Raw genomic sequence first — 12,173 nt, 5'->3', positions numbered from 1 at the left:
CCAGGGTCTGCTAAGACTGTCGTATTTGGTGAAACAACTGGAGGGGAGGTGGTGAGTGAGTGGTGTCATCATGCTCTCACACCAGCTGTCAGTCCTGTAGCTATCAAGTTCTTTGGCATAAGGGTGCATTCATGTTTCTCCTTATGCAATAAAGGACTGAGACTTTTCTTTGTATAATCTGAAAACCATGGCCACATCTTCAAGGAAAGCACAATGTACGATAACAATGCTGGCTCTATTGCTAGTGGAGGCTAGAGAGCGGGCCTGGGGTGGCTGCCTTTCAGTGCTATAAGTAATGAGCAGTCCTTAAGTGAACAGTTTAGAATTCCTCAGAGACGTTCAGAAACCTGCTGCACAAACCAAGGAATAAACGCAATGCAGCTCTTTTACATAAATAATCCTTTCTGCTTCTAATCTTCTGATTTATTCCCGTGGTGGCATATTGTTTGCGGTGTTTATCTCAAGGGATTGCTATTGATCTCTATTGAAGTGCTGAGGAAATGCATTTATCTGCATGAACCTGTGTCACTGTAGAGGCGCTCTGTGTCTGAGTGTACAGTTCTCCTCTTCGTGGTGATCACGCCTTATCTTTATTTCTCTTTTCCCTCCTCAGTTTATCTTTTGGGTGGCTGGCGCAGAGCAGTGGAATGCTTGGTGTGGTTTGTGAAACTGATTTAGGAAGTCAGCAGTGCTTCTAGTCCAGATCTTACCTCTTCAGTCTGTGACCTGACTGTGGATATAATGTGATTTGGTTTGTTTTTTTTTTAATAACTTTCTCACAGAGACATCTATACTTCAAGCATGTTCAGTGAAATTGGGGCACTCAGTAGAGGAGGGGAGAAGATGGTAGTGAGGAAATACTACCCAAACTGCATCCTTATTGAAGCTAAATAGGGTATTCCCAAAGGTTGAGAAAAGGACCAAGATCTGAAAGTAGCTGGAGTGCCATGCAGAAGGGGGAGGATTTTGTAGCAAATGTGTCCCTCTGTCTGTATTCTCCTCTGAGAATGTGAGGTCTGAAGGATTCTTCAAAGAGCAGAGCCTTCATCACAGGGTTGTCTCGTCTAAAACTGCAGAATAGAGTGAGAAACCTCTTAGGTCTGGTCCTCAAATGAGAAGATTAAAGAGAAAACCACACTTCTATTTTTGTTCATTTGTCCTTCAACATTAGAAACAAGGCAAATGTTAGATTTCTGTTATTTTTTTTTTTAACCTGGCTTGTATTATAGGAAATGTCAAGGTAACTGACCAAAGCTTTGGTATCATTCCTATGGGTTTTCCTGCCCCTTGAAAAAGGCAACTGAGCAGTTTTTGTGAGACCTAACATCCTGAAGATCCAGATCCAGAGCAATCAGATATGTCTTTGCCCCATTGCACAGGCTGTCACAGCAGCTGGCTTCAGGGCCTTAGGCAAAAAAATCTCCTTGGTCTTCAGCAGGATGCTGTGGAAGGAGTCTGAACTCAGATGAGTTCCTTAAAATCACCCGTAGAGTTCTCCTTCACATTTCTGTAAGGAGTTCAGATGCCATTTCACTGTCTTCCTTGGGATAAGTCAGCTTTGCTGTGGAAATCAGTGAGGCAGGCCATATCCTTGCTAGTTGTTCTGCAGAACCAACCTGCTTGTTCCTGTTGGCTGGGTGAATGGGATTTTGGAAAGATGCTTTATGTCTTTGAAGTATTTTTCTGGTTAAATATTGTTAATCGTCAGAACTATTCAGTTCTTAAGGTAATTTGTGGGTTTCTTTTTTTCTTTCTTTTTTATTTTTTATTTTCTTTAAATCCATTAAAGGCATGAAATGGAAAAAATTCTTTGGTTCAAGATTATTCAATGTAATTAGAACAGTGTCACTCATCTTAGTAAAATCCTCTATAAAAGTGTATTTTTTTTTTTTCCCGCTCTCGTTAAAACTTAAATCCATGATACATAGGAAAAGATACAAGTTATTGTTCATTTACTCTGTACCTCGCCATATAATATATTCCTAGAAATAGGAGGCTCTTGGCTTTAGTTTTATAAGTTGAATGCAACTACTGCTACTATAGGTTGCTGCATGTATGGGAGGCCTGGAAGTGCTTTCTGCTGGTATCGGATTAACTACCTCTGTAATGTATGAAATCCTCATGTAAAGGATGGCTGTGCAAGAAGTGTGGCTGGGATGTGAAATATGGATTCACTGGACACCATTAGGCAAGGCAAGCTGCAACGTTATTATCTGCTTGTAGATTGTCTTTAATACCGGAATACATGTTGAGCATCCTTCTGGCCATCAACCAGATGCTGATTGTGACTTGTTGATTTCTCGATTCCAGCTTCAGCCATGACATTCCAGGCTATGAAGAATAAGTTACTCTTACTACCAGTGCTCGGGATGATAAAGAAACTGTTATTGCTTTTCTTCTTCTCTGCTTTTGTCTTTAATTGCATAAAACCTTATTTTTCATTTTCTATTTTGTTCCTGTAGATCTCATGGTTCAGTGGAAAAGAAATCATGGGATGCTGCTTCCTTCTGCAAGCTCATCACTTTAAATTTTGATCATTCAAGTTAGTATTATTTCAAGGACTGTTCATTAATTAGGATTTGGATTGCCAAATGTGACATTGTGCCTTGTGTAATCATGTATCAACATATCAATGACTGTGCTGTTCAGCAAACTCTAATAGCCATTTTGGGCAGATAAAAATTACAATAGAAATTAAAAGCAGATTTAAGTAGTTTTATGCTTATGCTTTATGCTTATGGCTGCATATATCTAAATTTTCCAAGTGTTTCATTTGATTATTCTGGACTCATCTATTATTATTGAAAGATTTTTCCCCCCTTTTCTATGCTTCTCATGACTTTTTTGTTTTTTTTTTAAGTATCACAATTTGTTCCTCTCTCTGTGTGATGAAGAGACCTCCTCCTAGTTTTCTTCACAAAAGTTTGGCTTGCTCTCCACTTGAATCCTAGGAATGAATTTCATTTGTAGCCTGAAGATCCATAATCATTCTTTGTCTACATAGCTCACACCCTGTCAGAGGCTGCTGTTTCTTACAAATTGCTGAATACCTGCAGTGTTTTGCCTTCTTTCTGTTTGTAATGATTGTGTAACAGCTTCCACCATTCCCTAAGTGCTATTACTGTAGTCTGTTCTCAGTTTGCTGTGCTCAGTCTTGCACTTCAACAAGCCTTTGATATTTCCAGTTGTCCCATGTGAAGTCTCCAACAGGCCTGATTTTACCTACCAAATACCAAATTTTCCTTGGCTTTGTGAGTTACCACTCATCTGACAGTCTCTTAGATGGAACTCTATCCCTGTTCCTTAGTGAGGTTGGTGCACCTGGCTGGATTGCCAAAGAAGTTTAAAATGAAACTATTATTTGGAGACATTTCTCCCGCTGTGCCATAAACTGAGGTTTCCCGTGAGCCCATGAGAGGTTATTAACAACAGGCAGTCATGGAAAAGTCTGTTTCGCAGGACACAAATAAGTTCTATGAAATATAGTCCAGTACATTATTATTACTGTGGAGCAAAGGAATCAGGTTTTATTTGTATGATCTGGAAGCTTTGGTTTTTGGCTGGATAGAATGACTGGAAGATACTGGGAGAAGCTAAATACCAGTAATAAACACTCTTCTTTAGTGCTTCGAGCTTGTATTATATTTTTCTGTATGTTTGTCTGTTTGATATGATTGTCATAACTCAAATCCACTTGTTCTTAGGTGTTTAGGAACTGCTGTGAGCAGCTACAAGTATCATCCATTTATTTGCTCTCCTACAGGAAGATGTGTAAGAATACGAAGTTGCCTGAAAGAGACCTTTCCTGAAGTACTGATTTTGGTTCTCACTCTACAATGTGACAAAGCCACCTTCCTAAGACCTTCATCTACAGGTAATATAACATCAGCTGAGTCCATGGTGCTGCTGTTAGATGCAGCCAAATTGAAAATGTATCATAACTAACAATGCACATTGTACATCAGCATACTGAATACATGCATATGACACAGTCTGTTGCTTGGGATCTCTGGATTCCACAGGTTGGAGTATTGGGCACCATCACAGGTTGTTTACTCACCTGTATGTAATGTATGCTCACTATTTAGCAAATATGATAAATCTGGTATCAAGTTCAATGATACGGTTGGTTGAGAGAATCAGGCTCAAAGAAGAAGAAATGGTATCAAAACCAGCTGTATTCTGAAGTGCTTTTGGGGTCCTACAGTTGATAGTTTCTGAAGTGCCCAAGCAGCAGATTGTTTTTGTTTACTTTAAAGCTTGTTGCCTTCTGATTATTTTCTTTCTCTGGTCACTTTTTCTTAAAGGGAAATAATCTGAGTACCAGGTTTACCCACTGTATTTGTTTGTGCGTAGCTTCTTTGCCTTGTTCATGTTTTTGCTTGAGGGGAATGTTGTCTTTGGATTGACTAGGTACTTAGATATTTCTCCTATGTTAGACAAAATATTGTATCCTTTACAGGGTGGGGAGTGCTACCATTTAAGACGATGGAACCAGTCTGTTCCAAAACTGTTTTATATGCATTAGGATCAAGTTAAAGAAGTTTTTTTTTCTGTTGCTATGACCAAACTGTTTCGGTAGCTTTGGACCATTTGCATCCTCATCTTTGTATATTGTCATTCTGAAGTCAGTGTTTCTACTGCAACACTGGAGCTTTTACAGATTTTGTATTGAGAAACTCTTCCTCAGTCTGGGAACGTATTTCTTGTACAGTCCAAATTATATTCACAAATAACTTGCCTTTGTGTGAGCCCCTACCACCTCCGTGCCTCAGCATGCACTGTACTTTTACAGGATGAATACATTAAAATGCTTAGGCATTCACGGCTGACATTTGTTCTGTTTAATTGAAATAATTTCATCACCTTCTAAACTAAGCTTTTATGACACATCAAAACTCTGGAACATTCTCTTTTCAATTATTTATAAGCCTTACAATATATTTCTAAATTTCTAGTTTAGTTGTCTCAAATCATGTTTTTATGTTTTCTCATAACAGCCTGCTCTTCATCTTAAGAATGCTGTCTAACCTCTAGCTTTCTAGAAAATGTGTCTCCTATGAGCTGTAGGATGAATACACAACACAATCCACTCCATTAAAATGCACACACCATAACAATGCTAAGCTTTTGATGCAGGAGTGCTTTCAAGAAACCCGTGTTTCTTTGTGCTATAACATGTCCATTGCTGAAAGTGGTCTAGTACCTAGAGCTGCCTAAATGAAGATTGTGTTGTAGCTTGACTATATTACAATGACAGTAAATGAAGGACATATTTTGTATTCACTTACCGTGTTTTTTTTTCCAATTTACTGAAATCATGGAAGTATTTATCGTTAGGTTACCTTAACTGAATGGTATATAAGCCCACTATATGGTGGTACATCTATTCTAAGAGTCTGTAATTGAATAAAGTAGGAAAACAGGGTAAGAGTTTATTGACAGAAGAGTGGTTCTGTGTTCACAGACTTCTGCACCATCTTGTCTTATTAACTGAAATGTTGTTTCCCTAGCATATAGCTGTTCTATGGTTGTCTTAATCATTTTGCTCTGTAGCCTCTAACAGCACCCTCAATGTGCTATTAGCAGCAGGGTCGTTCTGTAAATGAATAAGACAAAATATCTGTTTTTTTTCCTTTTTCCGGTGAAATTTCTCTGCCTACACAAGTTCTGTGTCCCTGGGAGCTGCAAGGAGTCAATCTTTGGTTCAGGTTGGGAGGAGTTTTATTTCTTTTTTTTTCTTCCTCCTTTTTAAATGTAGTTCAGCCAGCCACTTGGAAGGTGAAGATAAGATAGCACTGAGGTTGTCTGCAGACTCAAGTCACGAGGACTTGTAGGCTTCTCTCTCTGCTCACAATATAGTGTTGCAGCGAGCACTTCTTGGGATCCATGATGAAGGTGTATATTTGATTCTAGTTTCAGTGCTTTTCTCTTGGTTTCTGAAGCTGTGTTCTTGCTAAGCAGGAAGGTGTTTTTGTAGTGTTAGAATTAGCAATCAGTGTTGGAACTAATACCTTTGCTGTGAGCTGGGCAAGAGCGCTTCAGAAATAGCGCGTGGTTGTCATTAAATGCAGTGAAATGCGGCAGTGCCTTCTAAAAAAATTAACTTCCAGGATTTCCTGTGGAGCTGACTATTTTCTTGATCTTCATGTAAGTGCTCAGAATTAGTGCTCATAAAAAGATTTTAGTACTAATCCTCCTGTAGGTTCCTTTGAAATACAGTGTTAACTTTTTTTTTCTTTACTCCTGTAAAAGTTCTTAATGTGCCTCCTACGCTTCTTTCAGTGAACACACAGCCTCTGATTTATTAATGCACAACGTGTCCCAGAAATCAGTTTAACTGATTCCCATCCATCATTCAGTACCATTTCTTCTATTATGTTGCAGAGCGGGTGTCTTTGAAGCCCTATTTTGTATACACTGGGTGATAATTCCGTCTAACTTTTCTGAAAAAGAGATAGAACTCACCAGTTTTATTATTTATGATTGAAGGGTGCATTAGTAAGAGCAGAGCCAGAAACCTACTTTCCATAAAAATGTTGAATACTGTTTTTCAGAAGCTGCCTTTCATTTATGCTTCTTAAGTTTTAGGAAATAAATTTAATGATCAAGAAAGGACTGACAGCACCAGTTCAAACAATGTTTAAGGCCAGGTCTGTGTACAAAAGCAAGGTCTGCAATCATACATTGTGCATTACGAATTAATCTAAACCGGAAATGTTATTTCTTGAAGGCCTGGAGCAAAGACGATATTTATTCCAGGCAAGTACCTTCTGTTCTGCCATGTTGTGTCTGTCCATTGCTCTTAGCTGCCTGTCATCTCTGCTGAATGCAAAATACATTGATTGTCACTTCTGCCCTCTGACATTATTGAAGCCTAAATAGAAGGATGTAGAGCTAGTATTTATTATGCTACATCAGCCATAACATACTTCCTGTACCAAAACAGTCTCGTAGTCTCTGATGTTCAAAAGTAAGCAATGTCAGGGAAACAAAGACAAGCCCATCACTTGGGGACTTGTTTTATTAGCCTCCTCTAGCTAAATACTCCCTGACCTACATCTGGAGCTTGTCTGCAATTAGGAAATAACTATGTCTGCTGTGTTGAGCAAATCAGGAGAGAAGCTCTCAAAACAAGTGAGCAGTGGGTTATGCCTAAGCTGGGGATATTTAAGGCGGAATCCTGAAGTTCACATTCAAGCACGGAAAGTGAGTGACGTGGTAACTTTCTGGTGCGCAATCCTACACCCTGGTCAGAAAGGTGACTGAAAGCAGCCCTCTGTGGGTTTGCTGATGGAAAAGCTGAGTTACCAGACTTTGATCCATAATCAGCACCATTATTCACTGAGACGGTTGGGATGGCCCATGTTAGAGTCAGGCAGTCTCTAATCTTTAAGTAGGAAGTTTGCAAAGCCTTGGATCAGTTACATTCTGAGTAGGAATAAGCTCTGTTTTTTTGTGGGGATTGAATATCAGTAAGACTCCACCAGCAGGGCTCCGCTTTGCTCCCACAGTGAGGTGGTATCCACAGCTCTGTACCTTTTCCCACATTTCATGGTGTCAATGTGGAGTTTTTAACAATCAGCAGCACTTAAGTTAGCTAAGAGGCAGGCAGTGTGTTGGCACTGCCAAGAATGTCAGCAAGCAGTTTGTGGCCACCCCACATAATTGACACATCAGTGCGTTATTCAGAGTTTGCTCCGTACAAACTGTTAAACAATGAGTTAGGATTGCCAGCAAGGATAGTCAGTTTGGGAGTATGAAAATGTGTGCATCAGCATCTCTAAAATAAGAGAAGAAGAAGCAGCTTTGAGTCTGGGAAAGATTTACAGGTAGGCAGCACCCACTTGCTTTAATTAAGACTGAAAGAGAAGAGCTGAAGGTGACCTGTAGGGGTATAAATGAAGCTGGTGTGTGTAGTAGCAGAATAGGGATTAAAAGACCTGAGGAAGGGAACTGACTATCAGTGTTTGCTAGTGAGGAAGAGGAACCTGCAGCTTTTGGATGAGTACAGAGCTCTTCACTATTCAGTAAGAACCCAAACAGATTGAATGCAGTTTCCTCCTTTCTGGCTAAACAAAGACTGATGGAATATTACAATAAACTTCAGCCTTTTACTGCTTTAGTCAGTATAAAATTATAGAGAACAGGTCAGCCCTGTGAGTGCAGAGGAAATAGGTCAGGGGTAAAGCATATGAACAATAGCATCTCCATTTTCATAAGATATATTATTCCTGTTTTGAGGCAGATTCTGGTCTTTGTGAAGTGCCAGAGGGCATCTGTTGTGAACTCTGGAACAGGTAGATGAATGGTGGCTGAATTTAACTAATATAAGGAAGCCTTCATTAACTAATGAACTGAATAAGTACAAAGAGAAACTGAGCTTGAATAACTCAGCTTCTCCTCTGAAAAGAAGAACAATGGCATGGAAATCAAATAACATACTCCTTACGTGGGAATAAATTTCTGGCCAATCAGTCCTTGATTTGTTTTCCAGGTTGTACCCGTGCTGGCAAGCTTCATTTCTCATGAGTTGCTGGTAGTTGCTGGCTCTGGGATTCGTGGGTGGTTTATGCCAGAAGGTGAGTCCCAGTCTTGGCATTTGAGCTCTGTGTTCCACATGCAATGTAGTTGTCAGCATTTGGGCTCATGACCTTATTCTGACTGACATATCCTGTCCTATGCCCTGGAAAACCCATATGTGCACAATCCACTGTCAAACAGAGTTCATAGAGAGGACACGTTATTCATATAAACCTTGTTTTGAAATCTTTGGTCTTTGCCCTTTACCTGTTTATCTGTAAGTTTATTTACAAGACTGCTCTGTGTCCATTTGTGTCTAGATGATAAGTGACAAAATCAGATCTCACTTAAGGCTTACACTTGTTTACTTCTAGAAGATGGTGTGATATAGGTGCTAGGAGAGGTGAATCTATTGCAAAACAAAACAAAAATATTTCATTCAAAATTGAGCTTAGATACTTTCTTCTTGTAGTTCAGACTCTTTTACAAGGAATACAAATATGCAATCAGGTAATAGTGCAATCAGTGTCCTAATCAAAGTCAGGGGTCACTTGCTAGATGATCTCTTCGTTTGACACAAGTAGTAGGTGGCCAGATAGATAGTAGAGGACAGACAATTGCTATAGATAAAGAAACAATACAACCAAAATCAATTCAAACTTTTTTACTCTTATGACAGCAATATGAGTCATGCTGAAAAAACCTTCACAGCACACCTTTGTTGTTTTTTTTTTTCCCTGGTAAATGTTTCAAAGGCTGAATATGAAATTTGGGTACAATTATTATTCCATTAAAAATAAAGATGTACTGCATCTGATTTCACTGTGTATCCAAACAGTTTTTAACATTTTTTTTTTTTTTTCCAGAACAAAATTGCACCAAGTAAATTTGTGCTAGAAACTTGCACTTAACACAGGAAATAAACATTATTTTCTGGGCTGAGTGTACAGATGCTGCTGCTTTAGTACACGTGAAGTTCTTTTGTGTTTTATAGTCAAGTGTGTGATTTTTTTTTTTTCCACGTGGATGTACTTTTCTTTTGAAATGCCATAAAAATGTATTTTCTCTGCTTCCAAACAAAGATCAACAAGTATGTGATGCACTGACATGTCAGCAGTTACACAGGATAATTTTCCATGAAAAGGATGCTAATTAAACTTGAATCAAAATGAATTTGAACTAGAACTTGCCTTCTGGTGGGTGAAGCATGTAACAAAAGTAATAGCCTATGAAAAAATGGGACACGTGTATGAAGGTTTTTCTTTTGTGGTGTGGCACTCAGGAAAATACTCTTCATGTTGTGGAATTTCACGGTGCAGTGGTTGGTAAGTTTTTCTCTATTTCATTCCCCATAGATACTCTTGAAGCAGAAGTGCTGAGTCACAGCCTGCACCAGTGACGGAGCTCCTGGTGGGAAGGCAGGGCCTACCCAGGGGAGCTTAAGTGCATGTAATGTGTCTGAGTGATTGGAAGGGCTGGAGCCAAGATCTACCCTTTCCAACACCTCATTTGAGGCTTGGTGGTGAAGGTGAGGATATCTTGTTGGAGATTCCTGTATACCTATATCTTGTTGGAGATTCCTGTATACCTGAGGCCTTCTCAAAGTAAGTAGCTACTTTTCTTTATTTCTGTGTCTGCTGTGTTTGAGCAAATCTTCACTTGTTGCAGCCTGTGATCTTGCTCCTCTGCTGTTGTAGTTGTGCTTTCAGTTGTGTTACAGCCCTAAATTGTGCTCTTAGTCTGTGGTAGCTATATGGGCTTTTTCCAGACCTTATTTAAAAACAAATGGAAAATGGGCAAAGTGGGTGTGAGAGTCAGACGAAAAAGTTTGGGTTTCACAGTGTCAACAACATGTATTGCCTCCTTTGGATTCCTTGACAGGTGACAAAAGATCAGAATTTCTATATTCTTTGCTGCACTATTTGTTACAAGGCTATACTACAAAAGGAGAACTGTGGTTTCTTTTTCCTATTTCCATTTCTTTTCTTCCTGTTCATTAAACTTCTCTTTGTAGAACATAGTTTATCAACTGGATGTATATGAAAGGATGCAGCCTTTTCAGCCAGAAATTTGACTCAAGCACTGCTGTTGAGAGGAGAATGCCAGTTGTGCTTGACAACTTAGTACTCTGTTGAGTGTGGAGTAGCTTTTGATTAGTTTTAGTTTTAATGTAGGCATTCTGCAGGTGAGAGGAGGTTCATGTAGAATCAAGGTAAATGTTTTTGAAAGGCTGTTTCATTTGATCAAGCAGCAATAATAAACTTGCAATTGTTGCATATATATTTCTAGGCAAGTCAGTAATTTGCTTCCAAAGTGATTTGGTTATGTTTGGCCACTCATAATGAAAAGCCTTATTCTGATTAATCTACAGCACATGTCAATTAATCTCTTGTGTAAGACTGAACTATAGTGCCTAATGTGGTTCTTCAAAGTGATAACCCTCTTATGCTTTGCTAAAAAAGTACTTGTCTTTGCAGTTCTGAAATAGATTAAATTAAATTTCACATTGTTGCTGTGAAGAGAGGAGGTAGGAAGAGCCCAGTCTCATAGAATCATAACTGGAAAGCAGTTTTGCTCTTCATGAACACTCTTGTAACCTCACTGTACTAACCTATGGGCAGAACCTAAAGGAAATGACATAAAATCCAATTTAACTTCAGACTCTTTCATTTTATAAGCAAGAAGAATTTGTGAATCTGCATAGATGCAATTGAACAAAATATGTAATGCAAGCCCTTTTTCATTGACTTAATTTAACCAATTTCAGCCACGTGTCAAATCACATGAGGGGGATGCTCTAGAAACTAGTAAAGTCACAAACCTCTTAACTAATCTTGTTGATGCTAATTTAAATTCTTGTAATAAATTTCTATTATAAAAATATCAGAGGGAAATAGGAAATGCTGGTACATAATGCTCAGGAGATATGAAAACTAGTCTGATTGGCTGGGAAACTTGTGCCTTTCAAAATTCCACACTTACGAGCAGTCCTATGAATGTTTTGGTCAGTTGCTGGCATTTAATGAAACCTGCAGAATTCATGGCATCTGTAAGAGTCCCACATTGCATTAGTTGATGATGGGGCTTGGGCCAACAGGCTCAGTGTCTCTGGATGATGGATCTCAGGTTGAAAATCACTGTGCTCGCTCACCCTTCTGATCATCCTGGACGTTAGATTCATGGGAAATCAAAGTTGCTTTGTTATGCTCATTTCTGAATGGAAACGCTTTGCATGCCTCTCATGTCTACATCTGGGCTTTGGGTCAGATGCTTTGCACACTCAAGATTTCATTCAGTAGCTGTGGCAGAGTGCATCATGTTAGGTTTTCATTCGTCAGTCCTGGGTGCTTGAAACTGTAAGGAAGAGCCATTCTCACAATATGAGAGAGAAACCTGAAGTTGTGGGGTCCTCAGCGCATCAGCTGCAGCTGACTAGCTAGTTAAAGATAATCTGGTCTTTCTAATTTGAAAATGTAGTGTAAGATGATAAGTTAAAGGGAACACTGTTACGGTTGTACATGACGCTAGAATAGATTTATCCTCAGTGCTGTTACAAAACAAGTCTCCACAAACAAATTTTAGTGTCTCATTAAAGACTGCTTTATTGAGAGCATAGTGAACAATGGATATTTAAGGTTATTTTTTGAGAG

The 12,173-nt window shown here is 39.0% G+C and overlaps 2 long non-coding RNA genes across 4 annotated transcripts in view; both read left to right on the top strand.

Moving 5' to 3' along the window:
• LOC146759766 (uncharacterized) overlaps positions 1 to 8,582 on the top strand; it is a 35,488-nt gene extending 26,906 nt beyond the window's left edge. For 2 of the 3 annotated variants that reach the window (XR_014932038.1, XR_014932039.1), the window contains exons 2-3: positions 3,764 to 3,874; positions 8,498 to 8,582. This is a non-coding gene — a long non-coding RNA (uncharacterized LOC146759766). Of the gene's footprint in view, positions 1 to 3,705; positions 3,875 to 8,497 lie in introns of those variants that run through there. The other variant, XR_014932037.1, reaches the window with a different exon arrangement.
• A 1,517-nt stretch (positions 8,583 to 10,099) lies between these two features.
• The window catches only part of LOC146759765 (uncharacterized), an 82,789-nt gene continuing 80,715 nt past the window's right edge, over positions 10,100 to 12,173 (top strand). The window contains exon 1 of the long non-coding RNA XR_014932051.1: positions 10,100 to 10,127. This is a non-coding gene — a long non-coding RNA (uncharacterized LOC146759765). The remainder of the gene's footprint in view (positions 10,128 to 12,173) is intronic.

This window comes from Coturnix japonica, chromosome 9 (genome assembly GCF_054131305.1).
Source record: "Coturnix japonica strain WE chromosome 9, WE-NBRP24, whole genome shotgun sequence".
Classification (NCBI taxonomy): Eukaryota; Metazoa; Chordata; class Aves; order Galliformes; family Phasianidae; genus Coturnix; species Coturnix japonica.
The sequence above is the reverse complement of the archived record's forward strand: the minus strand, read 5'-3'. Positions and strand labels throughout refer to the sequence as shown.